Here is a 10,841-nt window from a genome sequence, read left to right on the forward strand (position 1 = left end):
CATGTTGAATAGTCATCGATAAATCCTGCAATTAAGCTCAAAAGACTAGAAAATACCCAATAAAGATGAAAAATAACAAAAAGAGAAAATATGTATGAAGATTAACTAAAATGAGATGGAATGAACCAAAATAAACTAGGAAAAGAAGTAACAAAATGAAGCTATCATGGGTCGATGTAGTTCCTACGATGATAGATAATTTGGTTGATGTTTTTGGTCGGTTGGATGTTCTTTGGCTTCCGGTTTCAAATAGATTGGTTTTGGAGTTTATCATGGGTGTGGTTGTTTTGAAATGAGGTCATTTTTTATGATAAATCACTATTACAAAAATGTTGCTCGATAATAAAGTTATAATTGATTGTTTCTTTATGTGATACATAATAGAAACAATAACCTGAGCTTTTTGGAGCCACGGCTCCAAAACACTTTTTTGCTGTTTCCTTAATAATATTTTGTTAGTTTCTAATAAGATCCAACTAATTATTTTGGAAAAATAAAATTTTTGCTTCAAATTTTAATATAAAAAACTATCCTTAACACCATAAATAAAAACAAAAAAAATAAATTTTAATATCAACATTTTCCCCCTTCTCTATCAGGTTAGAACATTTTCTTTTGTCAAATTGGAGAGTTTTTAACTATTTTTTTTCAACTTTTTCAACTTGGAAAGTTTAAAAAAGTTTATTTTGTCAACTTTTATTATCGAAAAATATCACTCCATCCGTATAATAATAAATTGAATCAAAATTTGGTAACGTCGGTTTAACTAGAATTTCCATTTTCTTGTCACATTTAATGCGTAAGATCCTTGATTCTTTCAGAAACGGTTCGTTTGACTACAAAAGAGCGCCACTCTTCATATTTCTTCGTCCTCCTCTATCTCTCGGCTATCGCATCAACCTTTGTTTTCTTGATCGGTGTTCGTCCTCCTCTATACACATGCCTTTCTATAGGGTTTCAAACACGTTATACGTTGATGTTCTTTCCATGGTTATTAGATGTTTTCTCCGGTTTCCAAAGCAAACTAATTTGTAGAAATTGGCGACAGTGGAAGAAGCCGATGATGTCGAAGAGTAAGAATTCTTGGCTGTTCTCCTTCTCACGCTCTTCATTTTTTCCATTCTAATAGTTGTTTTAAGGTCTTTAGCCTAGTTTGTCACTGAACTTTGTTAAATACTAATTTCTGAATGGTTTTGGTTCGTGTTCTATTAGTTAAATCCTCAAGTATTTTATTGATTTCGATTTTTTTAGGTTTTCTCCCATGGCTTGGGGCTTCCATCAAAAAGCTACAGAGGGAGAAGGGGCATATTGAGTTAAGAAGGTAATTAATTTCGTCATTCATCTTCTTTTTTGAATAAAATCAATTTTGATCCCTTGCGTATATTGATTTGGTTTATCATACTGGTTATACCTATCGAGTGTTTTGTTTCTACTTAGTTTGATTTTGGCTTATATTACTTCGTCTATTTTATGAATAGTATAGACAAAGATGCTTCCATGGATCCAATCAAAGTGGCTTTGAAACGATCATTGTTTTTTTGCTCAGTATTGTTTAATTGTTACTATTTTGTCAATGGGGAGGGAGGGTTTTATTTTTGCCCAAACTTCAGTAGACTATGTGAAGGAAGGTATAAATCCAAATTTACCTTTTTGCCCATTTGTATTTATTTTTGCTCTCATTGACAATGTAAGACACAACTGAGTGATACTAAACATCTGTATATTTTGTTGTATGATCTTATTTTTTCTTTTTCTTATTAAGAAATTTTACATTATAATTTTTTTTTTGTTCGTATCAAGACATTTTATTTTGAAAAATCTACCAATTTTTGCACTGTACTTCTAATTTTCTTATTATAAGCACATTTTTCTATGAAAAATCAACCCACTTAAAGCATTGTACTTTTCTGTTTTCTTTTGGTTGCATCTTTGTATTTTTCAAAATTTTCTTATCAACACATTTTAATCTAAAAAATATTTACTTTTTTTTTCTATATCAAATTTTCTTATCAAAACATTTTAATGTAAAATTCATCACTTTTACTTTTTTTATAAGCACTTTTCTCTATGTAAAAATCAATCCAATTAAAGCATTTTGTTTTTCCGTTTTCTTGTATTTAAATGTTAATTCTTTTCCCAACATTGTACTTTAAAAAATCTTTACAAGGCATTTAATCTGAAAAATCTACGATTTAATTCTATTTAAGAAATCAACCTAATTATAGTACTGTGTGTTTCCGTTTTTTTTTGTTACAACTTTGTATTTTTAAATTTTTTTTTGTTATCAAGACATTCTTAGCATTGTACTTTTAGTTTGAAAATTCGAGCATTTTTAGTATTATACTTTTAGTTTTCTTTTATAAGCACATTTCTTTATGAAAAATCAACCCAATTAAAGCATTGCACCTTTTCAACTTTTTTCTGTTAAACTTTTTTTTTGTTTTTTTTTTATTTATTTCATATCAGACATTCTACTTCAAACATTCTTTACATTTTATTCTTCTCTAGGCATTTTACTTTAAAAATTCTATCAATTATAGCATTGTACTTTCAGTATCTTTTTAATATAAGCACATTTCTCTATGAAAAATCAATCGGTTAAAGCATTGTACTTTTCCTTTTTGTTTTTATTAGAACTTTTTATTTTTCAAAATTTTCCTTATCAAGGCAATTTACTTTAAAAAATATTTACTTTTTTTTCAAGATATTTTACTTTGTAAAATCAACAAACTATAGCTTTGTAATTTCAGTTTTCTTATTATAAGAACATTTCTCTTTGTAAATATAGCATTGTACTTGTAGTTTTCTTATGATAAGTACATTTCTTTTTGAAAAATTAATCCAATGTAATCAAGGCATTTTACTTTGAAACATTTACCATCTATAGCATTCTACTATCAGTTTCTTATTTTAAGCATATTTGTTTATAAAAAGTTAAGGCATTGCACTTTTCTGTTTTACTTCTGCTACAACTTATGTATTTTTTAAATATTTTCTTATCAAGACTTTCTTACTTTAAAATAACTTTGCATTTTTTTTTCTTTCTAATCTAAGCATTTTACTCTGAAAAAACTACCAATTGTAGCATCACCTTTTTTCAGCACATTTCTCTATGAAAAAACAACCAAATTAAAGCATTACATTTTTTTTGTTTTCTTTCTGTTACAACTTTGTATTTTTCATATTTTTTTCTTTTCAATACATTTTACTCTAAAAAATCTCTATTTTTTTCTTATATACACTAATCGCTTTAAAAATTCTACGAACTATACCACTGTTCTTTCAGTTTTTTTTTTTCTACAACTTTGTATTTTTCAAATTTTTTTTCCTTATCAAGACATTTTACCTTAAAAAATCTATACATTTTTTTCCTTATCTAGGTATTTTACTTTGAAGAATCTACCAATTAAATTAAAGCATTGCACCTTTTCTTTTTGTATTTATTACAAGTTTGTATTTTCTTATCAAGACATTTAACTTTGAAGTTTTTTCCAAATATAGCATTGTACTTTCAGTTTTCTTATTATAAAGCATATTTCTTCTAAAATTTCAACCCAATAAAGCATTTCTTATTAAGACATTTTACATTAAAAAATCTTTACTTTTTATTCTTATTAATGGTTTCCACTTTGAAAAATATACCAGTTATAGCATTGTAGTTTTAGTTTTCTTATTATAAGCATATTTCTTTTTGAAAACTCAATCCATTTAAAGCATTGCACTTTTTCACGCATTTAATTTGAAAAATATACTGTTTATAGCATTGTACTTTCTGTTTTTTTAATATGAGGACTTTTCTTTATAAATAGTCAACACAGTTTAAGTATTGAAATTTTTTGTTTCCTTTCTATTACAAGTTTCTATTTTTCAAAACATTTTACTTTAAAAACACCTAACATTTTTTTTCTTATCTTAACAATTTACTTTGAAAAATCTACCAATTATTGCATTGTACTTTGAAAAATCTTTACATTTTGTTTTTATTCTCTAAACATTGTACTTTGAAAAATGTACCAATTATAGTATTGCACTTTCAGTTTTCTTGTTATAAGCATATTTCTTTTTGTAAATTCATTCCAATTAAAGCATTGCACTTTTTCCTTATCTAGGTATTTTACTTGAGAAATCTATCAATTATAAGTTTTCTTAGTGTAAGAACATTGCTCTTTGAAAAATCAACCCAGTTAAATTAAAGCATTGCAACTTTTCTTTTGTCTTTTTATTACAACTTTGTATTTTTCTTATCAAGACATTTTACTCTGAATTTTTTTTCCAAATATAGCATTGTACTTTCAGTTTTCTTGTTATAAAGCATATATCTTTTTAAAATTTCAACTCAATAAAGCGTTTCTTATCAAGACATTTTACATTAAAAAATTCTTACTTTTGATTATTATCAATGCTTTTTACTTTGAAAAATATACCATTTATAGCATTGTAGTTTTAGTTTTCTTATTATAAGCATATTTCTCTATGAACTCTCAATCCATTTAAAGCATTGCACTTTTTTCAGGCATTTAATATGAAAAATGTACTGTTTATAGCATTGTACTTTCTGTTTTATTTGTTTATTTTATTTTTTTTATATGAGGACTTTTCTTTATAAATAGTCGACGTAATTAAAGTATTGAACTTTTTTGTTTACTTTCTATTACAAATTTCTCTTTTTCAAAACATTTTACTGTAAAAACACCTTACATTTATTTCTTATCTTAACATTTTATTTTGAAAAATCTACCAATTATAGCATTGTACTTTTAGTTTTATTCTTTTAAGCACAGTCCCCTATAAAAAATTAACCTAATTAAAACATTGCAGTTTTTCATTTACTTTGTGTTGTAACTTTGTATTTTTCATAAAGATTTTTATCATGACATCTTACAAAAAATCTTTACATTTTACTTTAAAGAATCTACCATTTAATCATTTCTAACATTGTAATTTCTCACTTTTTGTTACAACTTTGTTTTTTTTCATTCATGGCATTTTACATATATTTTTTTAAACATTTTATTTTGAAAAATCTACCGATTATAACACTATACTTTTAGTTTTCGTATTATAAGAACATTTCTCTTTGAAAAATCAAACCAATTAAAGCATTGCACGTTTTTGTTTTCTTTGTATTACAACTTAGTTACAACTTTGTATTTTTAATTTTTTTTTCTTTTCAAGTGATTTTACTTTGAAAAATCTACCAATTATAGCTTTGTACTTTTAGTTTTCATATTATAAGCACATTTCTTTATGAAAAAACAACCAATTAAAGCATTTGCACTTTTTCGTTTGCAGTCTATTACGAATTTGTATTTTTCAAATTTTTTCTTATCAAGAAATTTTACGTTAAGATAAGTATACTTTTTTTTTTTTTCGTATCAACGTTCTTTACTTTGAAAATTCTACAAATTTTAGCATTGTACTTTTAATTTTCTTGTTATGTGCACATTTCTCTTTTTAAAAATCAATCCAATTAAAGCATTGCATTTTCCGTTTGTTTTCGGATACATCTTTTGTATTTTTTTTCTTATCAACATATTTTACTATAAAAATCACTTACTTTTTTTCTTCTAATCTAGGCATTTTACTTTGACAAATGTACCATTTATAAAAATTCCTCTTTGAAAATTCAACCCAGTTAAAGCATTGTACTTTTTGTTTTCCTTTTATTACAACTTGACTTAATACACTTTATGAGTTTAGCACTTAGTCTGTACATAATAATGACTTAATGGGTTAAGCCACAAAAAACTTACTTGATATATCAAGACACTACAAATCATCTTTCAATTAAATTATTATGGTTATCATGATCACCCTACACTTAATGTGATCAGGAATTTCTGTATTCCCTTTTATGTTTCTCTACATTTTATTTGTTTTCTGTTAAATGTCATGGCTTTATAATTTAGTTATTGAGTGGAATATATATGTGGATCTACATTTTAATTTGACCTAAAAAATCCTGATTTTCATAGTTTTGGTTTATTTTCAACTATTATATTCGCATATTCAATTTACAGATTTTATCTTTTATGATATTACATGTCTGTGCACATCATGCTTTGGTTTGTCAATTGGTCTTGTTCTTGATTCTTCTTTAGATTGAACTTTCCCAGGGATTTAGTTTTTGAAAGCCAAAGGTTCCATATATGGTTTTTTTCTTACTTTGAAAATTAGGGTCTTTGAGTTTCTTGTTTTTCATTTTGTCCTTTGCTTACAACTAAAATAGTCTTGGAACCCTTTGCCTTTATTCATTTGTGATTCTTTTGCTTGTTGATTGATCTTATTCTTGATTCTTATTATGTTTATTGCTCGAGTTTCTTGAGGTATCATCGTAATTAGTTTTGGGGTTTCTTTTCGCTTTAAACTGTTTTTTTTTTCTAGGGCAATCAAAGGGATATTATCTCACTATATTAATATGTCTCTTTATTTGATATAATGTATTATCTAACTGTATTTTCTTGTCAGAAAGTGGGTAGTCTAAAATATGTCTCTTTCGTTATAAATAGTAATACTTAGTATTATACGGTCTTGTTTTTCATTTTGATTCTTATTATGTTTATTGCACATTTTTGTTTTCTTTTAGTTTCAACTTTGTATTTTTCATATTTTTTCTTTTCAATACATTTTACTTCAAAAAATAGTTCCAATTTTTTTCTTATCTATGCATCATACTTTGAAAATTCTACCAACTATAGCATTTTTTTTTCAGTTTTCTTATGATATACTTCATTTCTTTTTGAAAAATCAACCCAGTTAAAGTATTGCACTTTTCGTTTTCTGTTTATTACAACTTTGTATTTTTTGAAAAGATACTTATCAATCTTCTAATTATAGCATTCACTTTCAATATACTTATCATAAGCATATTTCTCTTTAGAAATATGAGGACTTTACTTTATAACTAGTCAACCTAATTAAAGTATTGAACTTTTTTGTAGTCATATCCTAATTGAAGTAGTCTAGGCATAAGATATCTACATAGAAAACGTATACTAGATATACAACCCGTGATGAATTATAAAGTAAAATAAGTGTTAGCAAAGCAACCTACAAACAAGAAAGAACATTTTCACATGAAGAGTGGCAAGGTCGGCAAGTAAAACATGGTTAAACACACAAGTAGTGGAAGCAGATAGACATATACTAGATCGATATACATGTTGAAAATAAAATAGTCAAACAAAAGAAGAATGTGTAAACTAGCCCACATGCACTACAAATGGTGGAAGCTAGACCCTAAATTATATTATTAGTACTATTCTATCTTGATTCTAAGTCTATACTTTTTCTATTTGAGATCATGTCTCTGGTAAAGGCTAACTCCTCTAAGTGTAACTCCACGCTATCTTCTCACTTTCTGCTTGGTTGTCCTTTTTTCCTCGTACCCGTGACTATAATCGACTCCACCCTCCTAACAACAATCAGTTGTCTGCTATAGATATGTCTAAACCACCATAATTTTCCTTTCCTCATTTTTTCGATGATCGTCGCCAGTCCTAATGATTTATCTAATAGTCGTGTTTGATATTATGTGTAACAATGTTCTACCACATGTCAACCACAACATTCTCATGTATGCGACCTCTATCATCCTCTTGTTCCTTCTTGATCGGCTAACATTCGCATCCATACAACAATGTTGAGAGAATGTGGGTAAATAAATTGCTCTACTTACGCATATTTGCAATTCAATCATTCTTTATTTCAATGGCAGGGGCATGCTATTGAAGAGATCACCTTATCAGTGTGATTCTTGATTATGAGATTCCAAAGGAGTATGTACTTGTAGGTAGGTTGTGTAAGGGGAACACATTCAGATTGTGTCTTCCACATGATTGACACAATGACTTTTATGGGTTCTTAATACACGTTACCCACGATGGATGTCCGGATATTAAAATAACCATTAAGGAGGAGAAGCCAGATGAAGATCTTCCATTTAGGTTTTCGCATGAGTCTAATTATAATGCAATGGACCGTTGCCGAATAATATCCACATATGTGGGATATGTTTCCTTTAATTCATTGAGGCTCATTGCGTGCTTGAACTTGAATTCAATATACAGTGTGATTTTAGTTTCCTTGCGTCAGAGTTGGAGTACTGCTTCTCAAGCTGCAAATCGAATAGGAGTTTCACTCGTTCCTAAAACAAAACGTAAAGATGATCCAGTGAAAACAGCAAAAGATTCCTCAGAATTTGGGGACGAGAAAGATAAATCTAGTCCCATTTTTGCGATTAAACATGGTTCAAAGTCATCTATTAAGATCTTGTGGCGACCTCTTAATTAGGATTTAGGACAACAACGTCGAGTAAACCGGACAATAGGGGCATATTAATGCTCACTACAAGAAAACCGGACAATAAGGGCATACTAATGATAATCTTTGGGTATTATGTAGCCTTGTTACAAAAAAGAAACAATTGCCTTTTTGATGGGTTATTATTTCCTGAAAAGCGGATTTTTTTTGCATGAAAGCTTATATAGTGACTTGATATAACCCACATGCCATAACAATTCATGAATGCATTTGCAAAGGTGTTGCTAAATAAACATTCTTTACCAAAAATCAATCTCTAATTAACTATTTATAACTATCTTTTTTGAAAAACAATACAAATCCAATCAATAAAAATAATTTTAATAGCCGAGCAAAGATGTCTATATGGTAAAATAGTGTGCTCTTTTTAGCTAGGGGTGTAAGTGAGCCGAGCTACTCGTGAACTATTCGGGATCGACTCGTTAAAAGCTCGACTCGAGATCGAATTAAACGAGCCTGAGCCGAGCTCGAGCCGAGCTTCAATTAATGGGCTTGCGAGCCTAAACGAGCTTATATATATATATATATATATATATATATATATATATATATATATATATATATATATATATATATATATATATATATATATATGGAGGCTCGTTTAGGCTCGATTAGGCTCGCGGGCCCACTGAATTGTTCACGAGCCGACCTCGAGCTTCATTTTAAGGCTCGAATCGAGCTCGAGCTCGAGCTTGGTCGGGCTCGGCTCGGCTCGTTTACACCCCTACTTTTAGCCAACTTCTTTGTAAAACCCAAATTTTCTCTTTCTTTTTGGACAAAGCCATTGTAATTTGAGAAACTTTTATATTTATTATTATTATGTTATCATTATTATTGATATTTAATGTTATGGTATTCTTATTATATTATTATTGATATTTATGATTATAATAATAATAATTATTATTATTTATTTTAGAAAAACCGATAAACAATCATTTCAATAATATCGAAAAAATAAAAAAAGCAATGATAAAAATAGAAAAAAAGTTGATAAAAATCTCAAAAAATTATGATTTGTACATGCTATGGGGAGTGGGTGATGGAGGAATGCACAACATGCCTGTTATCGGAGTAAATGCCACCTATTGATGATGTCATCATTGTGAAGAGTTGTTGTTCAAACCATTGTATCCGAGGTTTTTTTTTTTTTTTTTTTTTCAATGTTTATATGAACGTTTAAAATTTATTTATTTATTGTATTTTTTTTAAATATCTATAAATTCCAACTACCAATTTCATAAAATTCACTTTTTTTACTCCATACTTTGCACAAACACTATGAAAAATTTTTCAACATCATCTTCAGATGAGGACGATATTTTTTTTCCATGCCTTCCTTCAAGTTACTACTAGATACAATGTTTAATGTACTAGGTGAAAGTTCCAATGCATTAGATGCAAGTTCGAATGCCCCAAGAGAAGTAGGAGATATCTAAATATGGAACGTGAAGCTGCAAATGAACATTTTGTATGTGAATACTTGTCACTAATTGTTTGTATGATAACGATATATTCCAGCATCAGTATCGTTTGAGTAGAAATTCGTTTATGCTTATCGCTAATGCTTTTAACAAGAATTGCAGGATCTTTGAATTTAGATGGGATGCTAGAGGTAGACGATGGTTTACAACGATACAAAAATGTATGATGAAACTTTGGCATTTGGCATATGGCATGACTCTGAATGTCATAAATGAATATGTGAAGATGTCAGGGAGATCAACATGAGAATATATGTATTTATTTTGTGAATACGTGATAGAGCTTTATGCGACAACCGATGAGAAGTGATATTACAAAATTATATGTGGTACATAGTGATAAATATGCTTTCGTATGAATGACTAGAAGCATTGATTGTATGTATTGGGTATGAGAAAGTTGCATGAATGCATAGCGAGGTCAATGCAGACACGATGATCATGGATATCCTATGATAATGTTAAAGGCAATGGTGTTACACGATCTATGATTTTGACATGCATAGTTTGGTATGCCATGTTAAATAACAACCGAAATGTTCTTGGTACATTGTCGATATTTAACCAAATTTTGCACGACAAAGCACCTAGTTATCTTTTATTGTGAAAAGAAATGACTACAAGTATTGTTATTATTTTGATGATGAGATATATCCTGAGTACGCTATATTTTCCAAATTATATTCATATCCACAAGATGAAAAAAGAAAATTGTTCAAAATAACACAAGAAACAGCGAAGAAGGTCATAAAAGATAAATGGAATGCACTTAAATACACAACACAAACTTTGTCATGATTTGACGAAACATATATACAGAAAACAACAATATATGAATGATGATGATGAGGACGACAATGATTAGAAATCACTATTTTTTTTAATTGTCATTTGTATTTTTAATTATGTAATTTTTATGTTTATTTAATTTTATATTATGAAATTACATATTAGTTTATTAAATGTTATACTAAATTTAATAAAAATTTAATTGATATTATTTAGGTGGAGTGGTGACCATTTTCCACTTCT

General features: G+C 28.2%; 1 long non-coding RNA gene across 4 annotated transcripts; it reads left to right on the top strand.

Annotated features, from left to right (window-relative positions):
* Positions 1 to 783: 783 nt before the first annotated feature.
* On the top strand, positions 784 to 10,295 carry LOC145069836 (uncharacterized). 4 transcript variants are annotated; one of them, XR_013689695.1, is made up of 4 exons: positions 784 to 1,073; positions 1,252 to 1,321; positions 9,703 to 9,796; positions 9,912 to 10,295. It is a non-coding gene; the product is annotated as an uncharacterized LOC145069836 (long non-coding RNA). The 4 variants fall into 4 exon arrangements; XR_013689694.1 differs by lacking the exon at positions 9,703 to 9,796; XR_013689692.1 differs by lacking the exons at positions 9,703 to 9,796; positions 9,912 to 10,295 and adding an exon at positions 7,718 to 8,479.
* The last annotated feature ends 546 nt before the right edge of the window (positions 10,296 to 10,841 follow it).

The sequence above is a fragment of the Lactuca serriola genome, chromosome 8 (genome assembly GCF_051521515.1).
Source record: "Lactuca serriola cultivar US96UC23 chromosome 8, Lser_US96UC23_V15, whole genome shotgun sequence".
Lineage (NCBI taxonomy): Eukaryota > Viridiplantae > Streptophyta > Magnoliopsida > Asterales > Asteraceae > Lactuca > Lactuca serriola.